Genomic DNA, 20,777 nt, shown 5'->3' on the forward strand with positions numbered 1-20,777 from the left:
GGTACATCAAGGTCAGTAATTTGAACTGGATCTAGACCAAAGAGCATAGATGGGCCAAAGCCAAAGCCAGGAGTGAAACGAAGAGTTATATCAGGAGCCAAATGTCAGGATCCAGGAAGGCAGGATACAAAAGAGACATTGAATGTAGACAAGAGTGTAGTAAGAATGAGACACTCGAGACAGAAACCAAGGATAACATTGTGACTGGGAGTCTAGGTGATCTTGGAGTTGGATAATTTTCCCACTGACCAGCCTTTTAGAAACTGCAAAGACATTCATCTCTGCATTCCAGAAAGGTGGGTTCCTGGCACAGCCTTTGAGACAGCTGGTCTCAAAATTGGTGCTAGTGACAGCTCCCGACACAAGGCACATGCATGCTGAATGCCTACCATGTACCTAGTGTGACACCATATATACCTGGAGGTAGAAGCCATTGTCATAGTAGAAGACAAATCCTGCTCTCAGGAAGCTGAGAAGACCGCTGGCTTAAGCTATTTCCAGGGTGTGGGCACCTGGCAGACTCAGGCAATAGAGCATGTGACTCTTGACCTTGGGGTCATGAGTTCAAGACCTATGAGGGGCTTAGAGTTTAGCTAAAAAAACATTTTTTTTTAAATTTTTTATTTATTTATGATAGTCACGGAGAGAGAGAGAGAGAGAGGCAGAGACATAGGCAGAGGGAGAAGCAGGCTCCATGCACCAGGAGCCTGATGTGGGATTCGATCCCAGGTCTCCAGGATCGCGCCCTGGGCCAAAGGCAGGCGCCAAACCGCTGCGCCACCCAGGGATCCCTAAAAAAACATTTTTAATAAAATAAAATAATTTCTTTTTTTTTTTTTTTTTTTTTTTTTTTTTTTTTTTTTTTAAAATAAAATAATTTCTGATGGAAACGCAGGTCCTGGGGCTGTGAAGTCTCCATTAGATTAACCATAATGGCAGTCAATGTGACCAGCCCTAAGTCACAGACACATGTCCAGGTTAACACAGCTAATAAAAGACAGGGCGTGATCCTGGAGTTCTGGGATCCTATCCCTCATTGGGCTCCCTGCATGGAGCCTGCTTCTTCCTCTGCCTGTGTCTCTGCCTGTGTCTCTGCCTCTCATGAATAAATAAATAAAATCTTAAAAAAAAAAAAAAAAAAGAAATTGACTCATACAATTTCAGAGGTTGAGAAATCTCAAGATCTGCAATCACCATGCTAGAGACTCAAGGGAGCCAAGACTGTAGTGCCAGTCCAAATTGGAAGGTCTGAGAACCAGGAGAGCTGATGGTACAGTTTTAGTCTAAGGGCAGGAAAAGACAGATGTTCCAACTCATGCAGTCAGGTGGTTCTTTTTTTTTCAGCATTTTTGTTCTATTCAGGTCTTCAACAGATTGGATGAGGCCCACCCACATTAGGGAGAGCAATCTGCTTTACTCAGTCTATTAATTGTTGAAGTGTGAGCCTCTCCAGAAACATTCTCACAGACATGCCCAGAGTAACACTTGACCACATGACCACATGACTAGGTACCTTGTGGCTCAGTCCAGCAGACCCATAATCACAAGGAACAAGGAAGTATCAATGCATCACTTTCTAGAGGGTCCCAAAGACCCAGGCAAGTGGCCTTACCCCATGTTGGAGACCTTTGTAGGTAGAGAAGAGATTCTTTTTTTTTTTTTTTTTTTATTTATTTATTCATGAGAGACACAGAGAGAGGCAGACACATAGGCAGAGGGAGAGGCAGGCTCCATGCAGGGAGCCTGATGCAGGACTCGATCCTGGGACTCCAAGATCATTCCCTGAGCCAAAGGCAGATGCTCAACTGCTGATCCACCCAGACGTCCAGAGAAGAGATTCTTTTTTAAAATTAATTCATGAGAGAGAGAGGGAGAGAGAGAGAAAGAGAGAGAGGCAGAGACACAGGCAGAGGGAAAAGCAGGCCGCATGCAGGGAGCCCAATGCCGGACTCAACCCTGAGGCCTCAGGATCACACCCTGGGCCGAAGGCGGTGCTAAACCGCTGAGCTGCCCAGGCTGCCCCCATAAGAGATTCTTTAAGAGGGTGGTATTGCTCCCAATGAGATTTTTGAAATCCGTAGGAATATTTTTTATTTTCACAGTCATTGGGGAATGATTGGAAAATCATTTAATGGTTGGAAACCAGGGATGCTAGATACCCTACAACACACATGTAACACAGGACTTTCAAATATCCCACTGGATATTCACATAGGCAAAGATGATCATGTAGGTGTTAGTTATATAGGTTCTATCTCGATCTAGAACCTACTGTTTTACATTATAATTTCAGAATGAAACATAAAAGTTTGGGGGATCCACCTCTCATATAAATTCAGGGATAATTGTGCTTGGTTTTCTATGTATCTTAGTCCATTTGGGGGGCTATAGCAAAATACCGTAGGAATACCTGGCTGGCTCAGCCAGTAGTGCATCCAACTCTTGATTTCAGGGTCATGAGTTTGAGGCCCACATTGGGTTGTAAAATCTTTACCAAAAAAAAAAAAAAAAAAAAGATCTCATTACTTCTCAAAGGGCCCACCTCCTAATACCATCACCTTGGGTATTAGGTCTTCAACATATGAATGGAGGGAGGGACACTAGCAGTGGGGCTCTCCCAAAGGTTATTTACTCTTTTGGTAAAGATGTCTTTAATGGCCACATTCCTTGTGATTTTTTTTTTTTTTTTTAAGATTTTATTTATTCCTGAGAGGCACAGAGAGAGGCAGAGACACAGGCAGAGGGAGAAGTAAGCTCCATACTGGAACCTGACGTGGGACTCGATCCTGGGTCTCCAGGACCACACCCTGGGCTGAAGGTGACGCTAAACCGCTGAGCCACTGGGGATGCCCTCCTTGCGATATTTAATTTGATAACACCATCCACCCATGGCTTTCATAGTGTCTCATTCATGGTGATTCTATATAGCGGTACAAACATGTTTTTTTTTTTTTTCTTCCTATGTCTTCTAGTGTAGTCAAGCCCAAGCATTTACTTAAGATATTTTATTTATATATTTTTAAGTGAGCTCAGCACTCACCATAGGGCTTGAACTTACAACCTCGAGATCAAGAGTTGCTTGCTCTACCAACTGAGTCAGCCAGGAGTCCTCATTTATATTATGTTATTATAAATTCCTTTCCATTTGTTTCTCCTTTATATTGGGGCTTTATATTGTGGGGTTTTGTTCTGGAAATTCTGAGTGCAAGTATGTTATTTTATGTGTGAATTTCATGTCAGGAAAACAGAGGCATTACAAAAGACTTGGTTAAAAGGAAGGCATTGAGTCTGATCTAGTTGAAAATGATTAAGCCAGACAAGGAAATGGTTCCCAACTACCCACCATTTCCCACTCAGTGGGACTTTGGGGTATGTTCTTAAACCCTTCACAAAAGAGGTGCTTATATACTAATTAGCGTTGAATATGTATTTGGATTAGAGAAGGGCCAGCAAAGTTACCCAGAGCAGGCAAAGGATAGCTCCTTTATCCAAGATCCCCTCCAGGCATCAGTAACCCCCTATTCATGGATCATCGACAGCAAAGAGCACCCCCCAAGGGTGAGCATACAGCCAGAGAGACCTACTCAATTACCCTTCCACAAAGAACACCTAGAGACACCTATTAGGAATGGAAGAGGACCGAGCCTGGTGGGAGGTGGGGTCCATGAATGCAAATAAACTTTGCTCTCCCCCCTTCTCCCTGGGAAGTATCTCAGAAGATTCTTTCATTCTCTTGGGCAGCCATTCTGATTTTCCAGGGGCCATGGCAGGTCCTAGTGTACACAGTCCTCATGCTGATTCTTACTACTTCTGTCCATTCCTCTTCATAAAATGTCTTGCCTGTGGATTTTCCTCTGACCTCTTTCCAAGCTCGTTCTCCTAGCCTCATCTTCTTGCCAATCAGGACGGCCAACCCACCTCTTCAAATCCTGGCTTTGGGTGTGATGCTTTAAGCTTACTTGTTTCCTCCTTTGCTCTTTCCCAAGACCCACGCACCAGTTCCCCTTTGCATCATGAACCAGAGAACGGGCCTGACCGCCCCCTGCTTGGGACCCAACTTCGCTCTTGTTTCATCGCCCCACAACTGCTGACCTAAGACACCCTTCCCCAAGCCCAGCCCTGACTCCCAAGCTCCTGGCCTGCGTTAGAATCCAAGGCTCAATTTGTCAGTGGGAGAAGGTTGGTCAGTGTCCTCCCCTCTGCTTCTGCAGAGACCTGAGCCATCGACCCAGATCATCTGTCCAAAAGATGCCATGGCTCTAATTTCAGAGGTGAGGACAGGATCTCCCACCACCAACATCTTTCACCTTTGCAAAAGAGATTAGGAACAACTAGTGCCCACTGTCTATACCCAAGACCAGACTTTATAGGAGAAACCTAAATCAGCTACTCATTCTGCAAAGTTCTATTTCTCTTAGGGCATGTCTGGAGCTTGTATTGAACCGAGTATTTCTGAGGCTTGCTAGACAATACAAGAGTATACCCAAGCAGCTTATCACTCCTTCCTTGCACCTCCAACCCCTAATCACGAACACTGAGCCACTGGCTACATGTAAACTTACACAAAGTCTGTGCGAACCCTGAATATAATTCAATCTCCTTGTTTTCTTTTGATAATTCAGAAACGGCATCTCGATTATTCCGTGATGAAGTAGAGAATTCTTTTTTGCAAATCCTTCCCTCCTCTCTCTTAGGGCAGCCCTTGTCCTGAAACCCCTACCACCACCCCCAGACCCCTTCCCCACTCTCTTCCACCCTCCATCACCCTTCCTCCCAGAAACTCTGGACCCTCCTTCTGCTCCTGCTCTCTCTGTGTCTTGCAAATTTCACCAGCCTCTGGTGTCAAAAAGATGTTGGTGGCCTCTCCTCCCGGGCCCAGTTCCTGCTGCTCCTGGGGAGCTGCAGAAGGGCTCTGGGAACTCAGTACTTCCCGGCTTTCCCAGAGAGATGGGAAGAGCGAGCTCTGGTTTCAATGATGGGGGCAGATCCCACTTGGAACTTCAGCCCCTTTCTCCTACTGTATTTAAAATCAAACATCTCTTGCCTTGATGAGGATTAATTTTCTGCCCAAACCTCTCTCCCGTCTGGACTCCATAAGAAATTTGTATTCCTTCTATTAACACAGCTTTGGCAGGTTCCAGTAAACTAATCCGTTAAGCCTCCAGCTTCGAGAGCATGCACATTTTGCTTGCCCAAAGTTGCATGACAAAGCGTCCTACCTCGGCCGACAGTGATTGTTGGCAGGCCCAAATTGCTAGGAAGTTTCTCCCTCGACCACAGGTCTGCGCCTTGGGGATGCAGTCAAGATAAAAGTTCAGTTCACCCAGCCTCATTACAATCACAATTGTTATTCATGCACCCTCCCCACCAGGCCCGGAGAGCCGGAGGAAGCGCCGTTTGCAAATTCTTTAAAAATTGAGTCAGCAGATGTCTGACCTGAATAGTAAATCTCTAATAGATAGAATTCCAATGACAAAACACCACCAATAAAACAACAACAAATCTATATTTCCAGACTAGATAATGTTATTACCGAGAGATTAAGCCAGATAACCAAAGGTATTATACAGACTTTACTGTGTTGCTTTTGGGATACATACACACCACACCCTCTCATTCTCATTCCCAGGTTGCTTCCTTTTTTTTAATAATAAATTTATTTTTTATTGGTGTTCAATTTGCCAACATACAGAATAACACCCAGTGCTCATCCCATCAAGTGCCCCCCTCAGTGCTTCCTTTTTTTTAATTTTAAAATTTTTATAAAATTTTTAAGTAAGCTCCATACCCAACATGGGGTTCGAACTGACAACCTTGAGTTGCATGCTCTTTTCACTGACCCAGCCAACCCCTCTCAGGTCATCATTTTTTGTTTTTTTTTTAAGATTTTATTTATTTATTCATGAGAAGCACAGAGAGAGAAAGAGACGCAGAGACACAGGCAGAGGGAGAAGCAGGCTCCATGCTGGGAGCCCCAAGTGAGACTCTATCCTGGCACTCCAGGGTCACACCCTGGGCTGAAGGCAGAGGCCCAATCGCTGAGCCACCCAGGGATCCCCCAGGTCATCATTTTCAAATCGAAATCAGAACTCCTGTCATGAAAGCTCATGCCTGCCTTTTCGATAGTTTTGGTAAAATTATGCAAAGTATATCCTTAAACAAATTTTTTTTTTTGAGTTGCATGCTCTTTTCACTGACCCAGCCAACCACTCCCAGGTCATCATTTTTTTTTTTTTTAAGATTTTATTTACTTATTCATGAGAGATACAGAGAGAGAGAGAGGGTTAGAGACACAGGCAGAGGGAGAAGCAGACCCCATGCAGGGACCCCGACAGGGGACTTGATCCCCAGTCTCCAGGATCACACCCTGGGCTCAAGGCAGCGCTAAACCGCTGAACCATATGTGCTCGGCTAGCTCAGTCTGTAGAGCATGAGACTCTTAAACCGCTGAACCACCCGGGCTGCCCTAAGATTTTTTAAAAATATTTTATTTACTTATTCATGAGACACACACACACACACACACACACACACACACACACACAGAGATAGAGGCACAGGCAGAGGGAGAAGCAGGCTCTTCTGGCTATAGATTTATTCAACACAAAACAATCTCCAATTTTACTGAGGTGGCTGACCACGTCCACGACCAAATCCGCCTCTAAACTGGAACTCAGTTGCTGACCCTGCCCCAGCCTCAGCTTTCTTGTCGGCACCAGGGGGCACAGCGCTTCGTCTGTAGGTGTCTCTGTCAGCTTCCCCTCGTGTCAGTCTTGCAGGTCGCTCTCCCTCCAGACCTTTGGGCCGTGGCCTGCCGGTCTCCGGTCTGCTGCGGCGCAGAGTGGCAGGCACAATCTCGGGGGGTAGGTGGAGGTAATCACGGAGATACTGGATACCCTCGTTGGTAAGGTACCAGTAGAAATGTCTCCAAGCAAACTGTTCCTTTACGTAGCCTCGGGATTTGAGAGACTGCATGGCCTTCATGACGTGAAGGTTGGGCACATTCTTGTCGGCCAGTTCAGGGTGTTTGGGCATGTGGACGTCCTTCTTTGCCACCATCACCCCCTCCTTGAAAAGGAGTTCATAAATGGCGATTCGGTTCTTCTTGGGCATCAACATCTTGGCGCCTGCTACGACCCGGACCGGGGCTGGAAAGGCGAGAAGCAGGCTCCATGCAGGGAGCCCGATGTGGGATTTGATCCCAGGTCTCCAGGATCACGCCCTGAGTTGAAGGCAGGCATTCAACCGCTGAGCCACCCAGGCATCCCAATATTTTTTTTTTTTTTAATTTAGGAATGCCTGGGTACCTCAGTGTTTGAGCAGGGTGTGATCCCAGAGTCCCAGGATCAAGTCCCACACCGGGCTCCCTGCATGGAGCCTGCTTCTCCTCCCTCTGCCTATGTCTCTGCCTCTCTCTGTGTGTCTCTCATGAATAAATTAATAAAATATTTAAAATTTTTTAAAATTTAAATCTAATTAATGAACATATAATGTATTATTGGTAGAGCTCAGCAATTCATCAGTCTTTTTTTTTTTTTTTAATTCATCAGTCTTATATCACACTCAGTGCTCATTACATCATGTCTCCTCCTTAATGCCTATCACCCAGTTACCCCATCCCCCCCCTCCCTTCCAAGGATCTTCAGTTTGTTTCTTATGATTATGATTAAGAGTCTCTTATGGTTTGTCTCCCTCTCTGATTTCATCTAGTTTCATTTTTCTTCCTCTCTTCCCCTATGATCCTGTTTTGTTTCTTAAATTCCACATATGAGTGAGCTCATATGATAATTGTTCTATGATTGACATATTTCATTTAGCATAATATCCTCTATTTCCATCTACGTCATTGCAAATGGCAAAATTTCATTTTTGATGGCTGAGCAGTATTTCTTTGTGTATATATACCACATCTTCTTTATCCATTCATCTGGGTTCTTTCCTTAATTTGGCTCTTGTGGACATTGTTGCTATAAACATTGGGGTGCAGGTGCCCCTTCAGATCACTGCATTTGTATCTTTGGGGTAAATACCCAGTAGTGCAATTGCTGGGTAGAAGCAAGTTATTTCCTAACAGAGATAGTTAAATGTACAGGACCACTAGGCCATTTTAACTAAAAGAAATCATATGCAGGGTACTTGCCTAGCTCAGTTGGTAGAGCATGCAACTCTTGATCTTGGGGTTGTGAGTCAAGTCCCACATTAGGAGTAAAGATTACAAAAAAAAAGGAGTAAAGATTACAGGGACGCCTGGGTGGCTCAGTGGTTAAACATCTGCCTTTGGCTCAGGGTGTGGTCCCAGGGTTCCGGGATCATGTCCTGCATCAGGCTCCTTAGGAGGCTGCTTCTCTGCCTCTCTCTCTCTCTCTCTCTCATGGATAAATAAAATCTTAAAAAAAAAAAAAGGAGTAGAGATTACATTAAATTTTTTCAATAGAGAAATGATATGAAACTATATTTAAAAACTCAATATTTTAAAGGCCATGATAGAGATCCCTGGGTGGCGCAGCGGTTTAGCGCCTGCCGTTGGCCCAGGGTGCGATCCTGGAGACCCGGGATCGAATCCCATGTCAGGCTCCCGGTGCATGGAGCCTGCTTCTCCCTCTGCCTGTGTCTCTGCCTCTCTCTCTCTCTCTCTGTGTGACTATCATAAATAAATAAAAAATTTAAAAAAATAAAAAAAAATAATAAAGGCCATGATATTCTTCCATTTGGTGATTTCTTCACCTTCGACACTTGATCACTTATATTGACTTTTTAAATTTATTTATTCGTGTGAGTAATCTTTTTACCCAATGTGGGGCTAGAACTCAGAACCCCATGATCAAGAGTCACCCACTCAGGAAGCCTGGGTGGCTCAGTTGGTTAAGCATCTGCCTTTGTCTCAGGTCATGATCCTAGGGTTCTGGGATAGAGCTCCATGTCGGGCTCCCTACTCATTGGGGAACCTGCTTCTCCCTCTCTGGCTCCCCCTGCTTGTGTTCTCTGTCTCTGTCTCTGTCTCTCTCTCTCTGTCAAATAAAAAAAATAAAATCTTAAAAAAAAGTCACCTGCTCTACCAACTGACCTAATCAAGTACCCTAATCAATTGTATTTTTGTGTGTGGTGACAATTAGCTGGTGTCCAGCCCTATCCCTGGATTTAAAAGATCATCAATAGGGGATCCCTGGGTGGCGCAGTGGTTTAGCGCCTGCCTTTGGCCCAGGGCGTGATCCTGGAGACCCGGAATCGAATCCCACGTCAGGCTCTCGGTGCATGGAGCCTGCTTCTCCCTCTGCCTATGTCTCTGCCTCTCTCTCTCTCTCTCTCTGACTCATAAATAAATAAAAAATTAAAAAAAATAAATAAATGAAAAAGATCATCAATAAACATTGGATCAATGATTTAAAAAAAAATTAATTGTAGGGAAATGGTAATCCAAAGGGCAAGGAGAATTGTGATCTCTATGGCTGGGGTTTTGGGGTTTTTTTGGGGGAAGAGGTGGTTGTTTCTGTTTTTGTTTTATTTTTTTCAGAATCCAATCTCAATTACAATGTGCAAAAAACACATGAACTGTCTTTAGGGGCCTCTGGTCCCTTGCACTTCTGCTCTTTTTTCTAAGAAAACTGCAACCAAAGTCCAAGACGCAAGGAATGGTCTGACAACCCAAATTCTCCAAATAAAAAGCTTGGTTCACCTGCCTTAGATACAACATACCTTACTCACACTTCCCAAAGTCCTTCACTGCTCCCCTCCATCGATCAGATAACCTTTTAATTAAAAGGCTGGCAAAGAAATTAAAATATGCCACAGAAAAATAAATAAATAAATAAATAAATAAATAAATAAATAAATAAATAAATAAAATAAAATAAAATAAAATATGCCACAGGAAGTCTGTTAACAAAAATTCAACTGAGTAAATTTAAAGATTTTACTTTATTCAACATTTCATGAATCAGGCAGCACCCCATCTAACAATAGAAAGGAGATCCCCTGATCTGTAAAAAAGGTGGAAAGGAGTCAGAGGGGATCCTCGGGTGGCTCAGCGGTTTAAGGCCTGCCTTCAGCTCAGGGTATGATCCCAGAGTCCTGGGATCGAGTCCTGAATCAGGCTCCCTGCATGGAGCCTGCTTCTCCCTCTGCCTGTGTCTCTGCCTCTCTTTTGGTGTCTCTCATGAATAAATAAAATCTTAAAAAAAAAAAAAAAGGATCAGAAAGAGGAAATTATTAGCAAAGAATGCATTGTCTCAGGCAAGGTCACCTTCCTAAGAGGGATGGGAAGAGCTATCGGGTGGGCTATCTCACAGGTGCTGACCCATATTCCATGTTGACTATAAAGGTTATATTCCTTGGGGGTCAAAACTGCAATTAGATTAGGTATTAAGGGGCAGCCCCAGAGGCTTAGTGGTTTAGTGTCGCCTGCAGCCCAGGGCCTGATCCTGGAGACCCAGGATTGAGTCCCATGTCGGGCTCCCTGCATGGAGCCTGCTTCTCTCTCTGCCTGCGTCTCTGCCTCTCTCTCTCTCTGTCTCTGTCTCTAATAAATAAATAAAATCTTAAAAAAAAAAGATTAGGTATTAAGCCTTGGTTTGCTGATGTGGGGTTTAGCATAAGTGACTCCATTTTGGTCCTGCTGTTTGTCTCTCTCTCTCTCTCCCTTTTTTTTTTTTTTTAAGATTTTATTTATTTATTTGACAGAAAGAGGGCACAAGCAGGGGGAGTGGCAGGCAGAAGGAGAGGGAGAAATAGATTCTCTGCTGAGCAGGGAGCCCAATGTGGGTCTCCATCCCAGGATCCTGGGATCATGACCTGAACTGAAGGCAGATGCTTAACAGACTGAGCCACCCAGGCACCCCCTGCTGTCTCCTTTTTAACAATTCCCCCCTTTTGATCAGACTCTCAGCTTAACCTGAGAGATGGGATCAAAACTTAAGGCATTAGGATCATTCTCAGCTACTGCTCTGTAGTCCTTGGAGATTTTGTCGTTCCTTTATGTATGCTATTTACAGGTCACAATGTTGTTTGCTTACCTTCTGTAATATCCATGGGTCACACTTTGAGATTCACAATTTTTAGGTTGGCCATTCTCTTCACTCCTTTTCTGAAGTTCCAGTCTTGCAGAGATCATTTGTTTGGTGGTTAGCAGCTACACATATACATTTAAAGCTTTGGAGAATACAACACACCGGAGAGATTATTATGATTATTATAAACAGGATGATTCTCAACATTTGAAGTCTACTTTGCAGCCATGGTCCCCAAGATCCAAACCAATTAAAATCAAATAAGTCAAAGAAAGACCTTGCAGAAGTCACCTTCAAAAAAGGGGGGGGGGTATTTTTACGTAATGTGTACCCTGAACATGGGGCTCAACCTCATAACCTCAAGATCAAGAGTCACATGCCTTTCAAGTAAGCCAACCAGGCACCCCATGAAACCCCAAGTGGTTTGCTCAGTGATCTTATGTAACTGAGTTTTAATTTCCCCAGAAGTTCATGTGGGTACAGCAGGACATGTTGGCCACAGCACAGACACCTCCCTGCTCAGCTAAAACATGCTCAAGGTCTATGATGGTAACAACTCTGATCAGAGTCTAAGGGTTTTTGTTGGGCAGCTATCATCCTAGCAACAGATCGTGCAGTATCTTCAAGAGTGAAGGAGAGACTTCTGATCATATTCTCGCTTATTCCTAAATGAGAGAATATGGCTCTGCCAAAGGAAGCAAATCTTGAGTCACCACTGCCTGCTGGTAATTTCTCTCTAACTCAACAGTGTAAATCCAGGGGCGTCGACTGATGAGATATTTGAGTTTATTTGTGGAAAGTTAAAGGCAGCTAGGTAACCTGTGAGAAATTGCCGAGCTATGCATCAGCTACCTAGGCATTCATAGGCTCAAGGAGAAGGGCAAACACCACAAAGATAACTGGGTAGGGTACAAATCACTTTCACTAAGGTGGCATTATTAATGGATACATTTTCAGAGATTGTTGCATTTGCCTATTCAAGCCAGGGGTCAGTTAGGTTTTCCCTAGCTTGAAAAAACAGCTATTCTTAAGAAGAAAAAAAAAAAAAAAGAGGAAGAAGCTGTTCTAAATATCAGAGGTTACCCTCCCTAGCAATAGCCTGGGAGATACAGGTGATGGTGTTATCTTTCCAGGCCAGTGCCAGCATAAAAGGAAGCCAGAGAAGAAATGGTTTCATGTTTAGTTTACATATGAAGTCTTGGGGAGAAGCCATCTACCTCGATGTCAGCAACTTCTCTTCCAGGTCAATTGGATTTGGATTTGGAGGTCTCCAGTGTTTGTTTGTATAGAAACACATATCAGGCAGAGCCTTCTTCAGATATAAGACAGATACTCAAGATTCAGGTACCTGAACTTTGGCTGCCATCTGTGTAGTGGGGAGGACCTGGTATAGTCCTTTCCAGGGAGATTCAAAGGCAGTCTTTGTTCTTAGTGATTCCAAATCAGAGGGTGGGAGAAAATGGAAAATGTTATTTGATGAGTCACAACCAGATATTTGAGGAAACAAAAAGAATTCAGGATCCAGTGCAATTTACAGGTACGTAACGAAATCACATAGACAATTAAGATTAGAATCTAATATCTACAAAAGTGCAAACATAATTTTTCTTTCTATAACTACCCCCACTTTTTTAAAGATAGTCACAGTGGAGGCGTCTTGGCGGCTCAGATACTTAAGTGGCTGACTCTTGATTTTGGCTCAGGTCATGATCTCAGGATTCTGGGATCAAGCCCCAGGTCAGGCTCCCACTCACATACTCAGCAAGGAGTCTGCTTGAGGATTCTCTCCCTTTCTCTCTTCCCCTTTCTCCACTCAAGCTCACACACTCTCTCTCTCTCTCTAAAATAAATAAATCTTTTAAAAAATGAGTTAAAAAAATAAATATAAAGAAAGACAGTCATAATAAACTAATTTGTTTGGGTTAGACTTGGCCTGCTTATTTATATAAGGGAAAAAAAATAGTGATTGAATACAAAAGCTCTTTTTAACATTGTTGTGCTGAGGGGAGTTTGGAACGGGGGGGGGGGGGGGGGGGGGGGAGGAGAAGAAAAGTTTACTTTGCTGGAACCTGTATGTAAGATACCAGGCTGATTTTTCCAAAGGGCTTTGTTGGTCCTGCAATGCCAACCTTAGTTCCTTAAAACTGCCTGGTCATACCTGAGTTTATCTGCACATCTCTCTCAAATATGACTTTTTTTTTTTTTTTTTAAGATTTTATGTATTTATTCATGAGAGACACAGAGAGAGAGAGAGAGAGAGGCAGAGACACAGGCAGAGAGAGAAGCAGGCTCCATGCAGGGAGCCTGATGTGGGACTGGATCCCGGGACCCCAGGATCACGCCCTGGGCCAAAGGCAGATGCTCAACCGCTGAGCCACTCAGGCATCCCCAGAAGTCTTTAGTTTACAGTGAAAACTGAGAAGTAAGCAATTATGAACTGTCTTTTACACTAGCATTCTTTGGATTGGCAGACGTACAAATACTTTTTATAATTTCTAGAAATTTGTTATTTTTCAAAAAAAATTTCTCAGCGTGGCATAAAATATGTTTACGAATAGACCTAGATATCTTTAGTTTCTCAACAGAAGGAAGTAAAACATGGATAAACCTAGTAATGAGGGACAAAAAGGCTAGGCAGGGCTAGATAGGGAGCCACGGAGGGAGGCAGGCGCCAAAAATCCCCCAAAATGCTGAGGTGTAAGGAAACCAGAGATAAGGGAGCAAGGCTGACCACCTTGCCCTAGATGTGGGTGGGGAGGGTGTCTTTTTATTACAGGTACTTGTAACCAACAAAAAATCATCAGACTCTAAAAAGGAAGTAAGCCACTATAGATGTTGTCACTAGTCCTTACTAACGGTGATATCAATGGATATGTTAAAAGGGTTTAGGTTCCCTGATTAGGCTTTCAATAAAAGATCAACCCTACAAGCCCTCAGTGGCAACTCTGTGAGGACCCCTCTCACTACTGAGAGCTTTCTCTGTATCTTTACTTAATAAAATTCTATCCTTTTACTCACTCTCCTGTGTCCACAAGATTCATTCGTCGACTCTGAGACAAGAACCAAGCTCTCCTGAATCAGTAATTAATGTTTCAGTATTTTCTCTTATTTGGAAATGATCTAGATATTTAATGAATTTCACTTGGCTCATCATTTAATTTAATCTGGCAAAACTTGAAGGTTTCAGGTTACCAAAAGGATTTGGGGAAATATCTTAAAAGTTCACCTAAAAACTTTTTATCCAAAAATAACTAACTAAATAAATAAAATTTTAAAATTAAATTAAAAAGTGTACAGGGGTGCTTGGGTGGCTCAATTGGCTAAGCATCTGCCTTCTGCTCAGATCCTGGGATGGAGCCCTGAGTCAGGGAGTGGGGAGCCTGCTTCTTCCTCTCCCTTTGCCCCTCACTCCCATATGCAGGCTCTCTCTCTCTCAAATAAATAAAATTTTTTAAAAATAAATAAAAAGAAGTAACATTCTTAATCCTATTTGATTTACTTGTTCTTAACAATTATATTTTGCTTTTAATGAAAATTTTATCAAACCAATTACTTTTTCTTGCTGACAAATTTTTGTATCAGAGATAACATGAACTTAGTTGATTAATAAACCCAGGTAGGATTAAAGTTGCGTTATAGGGGCACCTGGGTGGCTCAGTGGTTGAGAGTCTGCTTTCTGTCCAGGGCGTGATCTTGGAGTCCCAGGATCGAGTCCCACATCAGGCTCCCTGCGAGGAGCCTGCTTCTCCCTCTGCCTGTGTCTCTTTCTCTCTGTGTCTCTCAGGAATAAATAAATAAAATCGTTTTAAAAAGGTAAAAATAAAGTTGGCTGATATTATTATATATATCTTATATATGATATATACATGCATTATATTCAATGTTGATAACTCTATAAAGAAATACAGTTAATTAAGCCCTCCAAATTTTTTGTTTGTTTGTTTATTCATGAGAGACACAGAGAGAGGCAGAGACACAGGCAGAGGGAGAAGCAGGCTCCATGCAGGGAGCCGGATGGTGGGACTCGATCCCAGGACTCTGGGATCACACCCGAGCCAAAGGCAGAAACTCAACCGCTGAGCCACCCAGGTGTCCCTTAAGCCCTCCAAATTAAATTAGCTTTAATATTGGACATTTTCCCAGATCATGTGAATCTGAAAAACATTTGAGTCAGTTTTTATTACATTTTTGAGAATTTTTGTGAATACTCAATTCCTGTGTGCTTGTTTAAGCCAATTAAATACACCTCTTTTACAAAATAATGTTAGTAATACCATCCAGAGAGAGCAAATACCACATATCCACTATATATATACCCACATAAACATACAGGCAGATGCAGAGATTTTATAGCATCAGTACACTTAAGATTTCCCATTAGGCCAAGTTCTAAAAGACCTATTGCAATCCCTGCCTTCCCCCCACCACCCCGCCCCGCTGAGAATTACCTCCCAGAAGTTTTTACTTGAGTGTTTACATCTCAAAGGCAGAGGGAAGAAGGCAAGTTCTAAGACTTGTAGTCAGATAAATAGGGGAAGTTTAGGGATTGGTGAAAAAAGGAATAGTTTGAACTGCCTCTAGAGCTACATCTTCAGTTTTGCAAAGATATGTAAGATAAGGACGGTTGCTCTCAATTCCTCAAAGAGCTGGGTTGCAATAGAAATGACGTCATAGGTTGATTCACCCATAAATCCTTTTACAACGGCTTCAGAAGACTTATCTTTCCCTCTGGGTTCATAATTTTATTTTAACTTAAGGGAGAGGACCTAAAAAGATTTCTATCAGGCTCTGCAATTCGGCCAATTCCTGACCACAGGACTACATTGTTGTTTTTAGTTGGGAAAACAGTAAATATTTCTGGCAGTATCAAATAACCCCTTGGACTCAAGAGGCAGCCCCAAAGAAGGTGCAGGAGATATTTTATTTTCCCCTTGCTACCAGCCACTACACACAAAGATCTAGAAGAGCTACTCTGCCGAGAATCTCCCCCTTAGCCAGCTTCTCCCAGCTTTCCCAGGATCCCTTCTGTAGCTCTGGTATTTACCAGAGTTTGGCAAGGTTTTTCATTATTTTTAATTTTAGTTTAGCTCTTTAACATAGCAGCTTACCAGAAAATCCTTCAGAGTCCCAGCAACTTTAGGAGGGGCCCGTAGGGGGGACCTTCTTCGAGGGAAGGTCATTATTGTGGCTGACTTTTGTTTACAGTCACATAAAGGCAATTCAGCCAGGATTCCTGGAATGAGTTCTCAGATAAAGGAGCAGAGATGGGAGCAGTGGGAGTTGCATCAATCTTACTGCTTCTTGTTTTTAGGTCCTTCTTATGCCTTTAATTTCTCATTAGTCTTTTGTAACAAATCTTTCTTTTTTTAAAGTTTATTTATTTTTAAGTAACTTCTACACCCAACGTGGGTCTCAAATTCACCACCCCGAAATCAAAAGTCCCTTGCTCCTCTGAGCCAGCCAAGCACCCCTGCAACAAATCTTTTCATGAAGGTATTTTGGAACTTTGAAACTTTTGGGGGGCTTTTGCACGCCAATTAAAAGAGGGTATCCCATTCCTGTTTGATTTGGGTGGCCTTGCTTTTTTTTTTTTTTTTTTTAAGATTTTAGTTATTTACTGAAAGAAAGAGAGCATGAACAGGGAGAGGGGCAGAAGGAGAGGGGGATGCAGACTTCCCACTGCGTAGGGAGCCCGACCAGGGCTCCATCCAGGACCCTGGGATTATGACCTGAGCTGAAGGCCAAGGCTCAACAGACTGGGCCACCCAGGTGCCCATAGGAGCTGTTGCTTTTAAATGCACTTTTTTTTTTTTTTTTTTTTTAAAGATTTTATTTGGGGGCAGCCCCGGTGGCTCAGCGGTTTGGCGCCGTCTTCAGCCTAGGGCATGATCCTGGAGACCCAGGATCCAGTCCCACAATGGGCTCCCTGCATGGGGCCTGCTTCTCAGTCTGCCTGTGACTCTGCCTCTCTGTGTCTCTCATGAATGAATAAATAAATAAAATATTTTTAAAGAGAGATTTTATCTGTTCATGAGAGACACAGAGAGAGAAGTAGAGATGTAGGCAGACGGAGAAGCAGGCTCCCTGTGGGGAGCCCGGTGCAGGACTTGATCCCAGGACTCAGGAATCACACCCTGAGCCAAAGGCCAACGCTCAACTGCTGAACCACCCAGGCACCCTAAATGGACTTCTTAAACCATCTAATCATTGGAACATTCCTTAATAGGGCCATTGTAATTCTAGGTTGTGATTCCTGAGGGCTGGCAGCAGTTTCATAGGACCCTAGCCCAAAAAGGAACTTAGCTCACATTTTCTATCCAGCTATATCTAGTCACAAACAGGGCAAAACCCACATTTTTGTCAGGCCACATTTCGGGGCCAACCTAAATGTTATCAAGCAAGTATAGTAAGATGTATGTAGTCATCTTTGTAGGTATTTATAGCTTCCGGGACCAAAGTCCTTGCACAGAAAGTAAGGTGTGCCAGAAGGTGGTATGTTGAACTCTATAGATTTTAAGAATCTCATTTCTATTTTTTTTTTCCAGCTAAGCCTTGGGGTCTCTTCGAGGCAAAGTAACACCTAAAGGGTTACTCTAGCTCAAGTGTTGTTGGGTTGGGGATTGTGCAGTGTACTTCATTGCATGAAAATTTTCTTTTCTTTTTTTTTTTTTTTTTTAAGATGTTATTTATTTATTCCTGAGAGACACAGAGAGAGGCAGAGATACAGGCAGAGGGAGAAGCAGGCTCCATGCAGGGAACCCAATGGGGGACTTAATCCTGGGTCTCCAGGATCACACCCTGGGCTAAAGGTAGCACTAAACCGCTGAGCCACTCGGGTTGCCCCATGAAAATTTTCATGAAGATGTCAAGTGACCTAGTGTCTATCTAACCCATTCTGCGACAAACTTATTCTAGCATGGGAGTCTTTAATTGATGACTCAAAGCACTCTAATAGATTTTAAGTATTTGACCCACGACCGACAATTTTTGCAGCCTTTTGGCCTCTGAGATCTCCATTAGCAAAGCCTTTATCTACACAAAACAGGACAAACATGTGCACTGTAATGTACCAGCAGCAACCCAAAGGTGTTACTGTGGACAGGTCAAAAGAAGGCAACCCACACCACCAGTACTTCCCAGCGTGGATTCAATCTGTAGACTCCAGTAAATGGGTACTGCAGACTGGAACTGGGGAAAGGACTGCACCAGCAAACCCCAATAAGTGGGGATTGGGGATTTGAATTGGTCAAAGAGATCGCACACAACAGAGGAATTTCACACTCAACCAAAAGTTCTAAATGGAACCATCTGCCAGCCCAAGCTGACCTGCTAAGCCTTGGCCTGGAGAGCCTAATAGATTGGGAGCTTGACACTGGGTGTTATGCTATATATTGGCAAATCAAACTCCAATTAAAAAAAAAATACACATGGGAACCCTGGGTGGCACAGTGGTTTAGCGCCTGCCTTTGGCCCAGGGCGCGATCCTGGAGACCCGGGATCGAATCCCACATCAGGCTCCCGGTGCATGGAGCCTGCTTCTCCCTCTGTCTGTGTCTCTGCCTCTCTCTCTGTCTCTCATGAATAAATAAATTATTTAAAAAAAATAAAATAAAAATAAAAAGCAGAAAATGATTGAAGCAGACCAAGACTCACAGAGTAGAGGTATATTTTGTTCTTAAATAAAAGTCTTTATGGATCCCTGGGTGGCTCAGCGGTTTGACGCCTGCCTTTGGCCCAGGGCGCGATCCTGGAGACCCGGGATCGAATCCCACATCGGGATCCCGATGCATGGAGCCTGCTTCTCCCTCTGCCTATGTCTCTGCCTCTCTCTCTCTCTGTGTGTGACTATCATAAATAAATAAAAATTAAATATATATATATATATACAATAAAATAAAATAAAATAAAATAAAATAAAATAAAATAAAATAAAATAAAATAAAAAAGATTGGGAGCTCGATACAAAGAAAACAGAACTCAGGGGGATCCCTGGGTGGCGCAGCGGTTTGGTGCCTGCCTTTGGCCCAGGGCGCGATCCTGGAGACCCGGGATCGAATCCCACGTCGGGCTCCCGGTGCATGGAGCCTGCTTCTCCCTCTGCCTGTGTCTCTGCCTCTCTCTCTCTCTCTGTGACTATCATAAATAAAAAAAAAAAAAAAAAAAAAAAAAAATTAAAAAAAAAAAAAAAGAAAGCAGAACTCAGAACCAAGAGGAACTCACCCACAGCCCTCAGAAAGAATGAGAAAGACAATGAACTCAAAAGTGCTCCCAAAGGGGCTTCTGGGTGGCTCAGTTGGGTAAGCATCTGCCTTCGGCTCAGGTCATGATCCCAGGGGCCAGGGATTGAGCCCTGCATCAGGCTCCCTGCTAAGTGGAGAGTCTGCTTTTCCCTCTCTCTCTCCCCTCCCCCCTAGTTATGCTCTCTCTCTCTCTCTCAAATAAGTAAATAAAATATTTTTAAAAAGTGCTTACAGGGTATCACATCTACGTTTCTTGTTTTTCCCCAAGTCCTTGGAGGTCTCCTTTGCTCCCAATCAATGACACCAAATCTGTTAAACAACAAAAATTCAGGGGCACCTGGTGGCTCAGTGGTTGAGTGTCTGCCTTTGGCTCAGGGCCTGATCCTGGGGTCCTGGGATCAAGTCCCACATCAGGCTCCTCACAGGGAGCCTACTTCTCCCTCTGCCTATGTCTCTGCCTCTCTCTCTGTGTCTCTCATGAATAAATAAATAAAATCTTTAAAAAAAATTCAGTTTAGTAAATTTGAAGTTCAAATGGGCTTTATTGGGGATCTCTGGGTGGTGCAGCGGTTTAGCACCTGCCTTTGGCCCAGGGCGCGATCCTGGAGACCCAGGATCGAATCCCATGTCGGGCTCCCTGCATGGAGCCTGCTTGCCCCCTCTGCCTGTGTGCCTCTCTCTCTCTTTGTGTGACTATCATGAATAAATAAAATCTTTAAAAAAACAAAAACAAAAACAAATGGGCTTTATTCAACAATTTGTGAATCAGGTGGAGTCCCATCTAACAACAGAAGGGAGCTCCCCTGAGCTGCAGAAAGGGAAAGGTTTTATTTATTTATTTAATTTTATTTTTATTTTTATTTTTTTATTTTATTTTATTTTATTTTATTTTATTTTATTTTATTTTATTTATTTATTTTTTTTAAGGATTTTACTTATTTATTTATTCATGAGAGACAGAGACACAGGCAGAGGGAGAAGCAGGCCCCGTGCAAGGAGCCCGACATGGGACTTGATCAGGATCACACCCTGGGCTGAAAGCAGACGCCAAACCGCTGAGCCACCAGGGCTGCCCTATTTTTATTTTTTTAGAGAGAGGGAGAGAGAGGATGGGAAGGGGCAGAGGGAGAGGGAGAGAAAGGATCCTAAGCAGGCTCCGCACTCAGCGCTGAGCACAATGCAGGGCTCAATCTCACTACCCTGAGATCATTACTGGAGCTGAAATTAAGAGTCAGCCACTTAACTGACTGAGCCACCCAGGATCAACATCCGTCCCTGGCACACACACTTTTGTTTTTGGGAAAAGAAAGATTTTTAAAGGTGGAAAGGAGTCAGAAAAAGGACATTATTAGGAAAGAATGCATTGTTTCAGGCAAGATCACCTTCCTAAGAGGAATGGGAGGAGGAGCTCCCAGGTGGATTATCTCACAGGTGCTGACTGGTATCCCATGTTGACTGTAAAGGTTACATTCCTTGGGGGTCAAAACTGGGATTAGATTAGGTATTAAGTCTTGGTTTGCTGATGTGGGATTTA

At 43.3% G+C, this 20,777-nt stretch overlaps 1 long non-coding RNA gene and 1 pseudogene across 1 annotated transcript; both read right to left on the reverse strand.

Annotated features, from left to right (window-relative positions):
* Window positions 1-6,580: 6,580 nt before the first annotated feature.
* LOC480464 lies at window positions 6,581-7,172 on the reverse strand (annotated as a pseudogene).
* A 3,766-nt stretch (window positions 7,173-10,938) lies between these two features.
* Window positions 10,939-16,220, reverse strand: LOC111097528. Its single transcript, XR_005364005.1, has 3 exons — window positions 16,112-16,220; window positions 12,352-12,430; window positions 10,939-11,145 (listed from the first exon to the last, which is right to left on the reverse strand). It is a non-coding gene; the product is annotated as an uncharacterized LOC111097528 (long non-coding RNA).
* Between the last annotated feature and the right edge of the window lie 4,557 nt (window positions 16,221-20,777).

The sequence above is a fragment of the Canis lupus genome, chromosome 9 (genome assembly GCF_011100685.1).
Source record: "Canis lupus familiaris isolate Mischka breed German Shepherd chromosome 9, alternate assembly UU_Cfam_GSD_1.0, whole genome shotgun sequence".
NCBI lineage: Eukaryota > Metazoa > Chordata > Mammalia > Carnivora > Canidae > Canis > Canis lupus.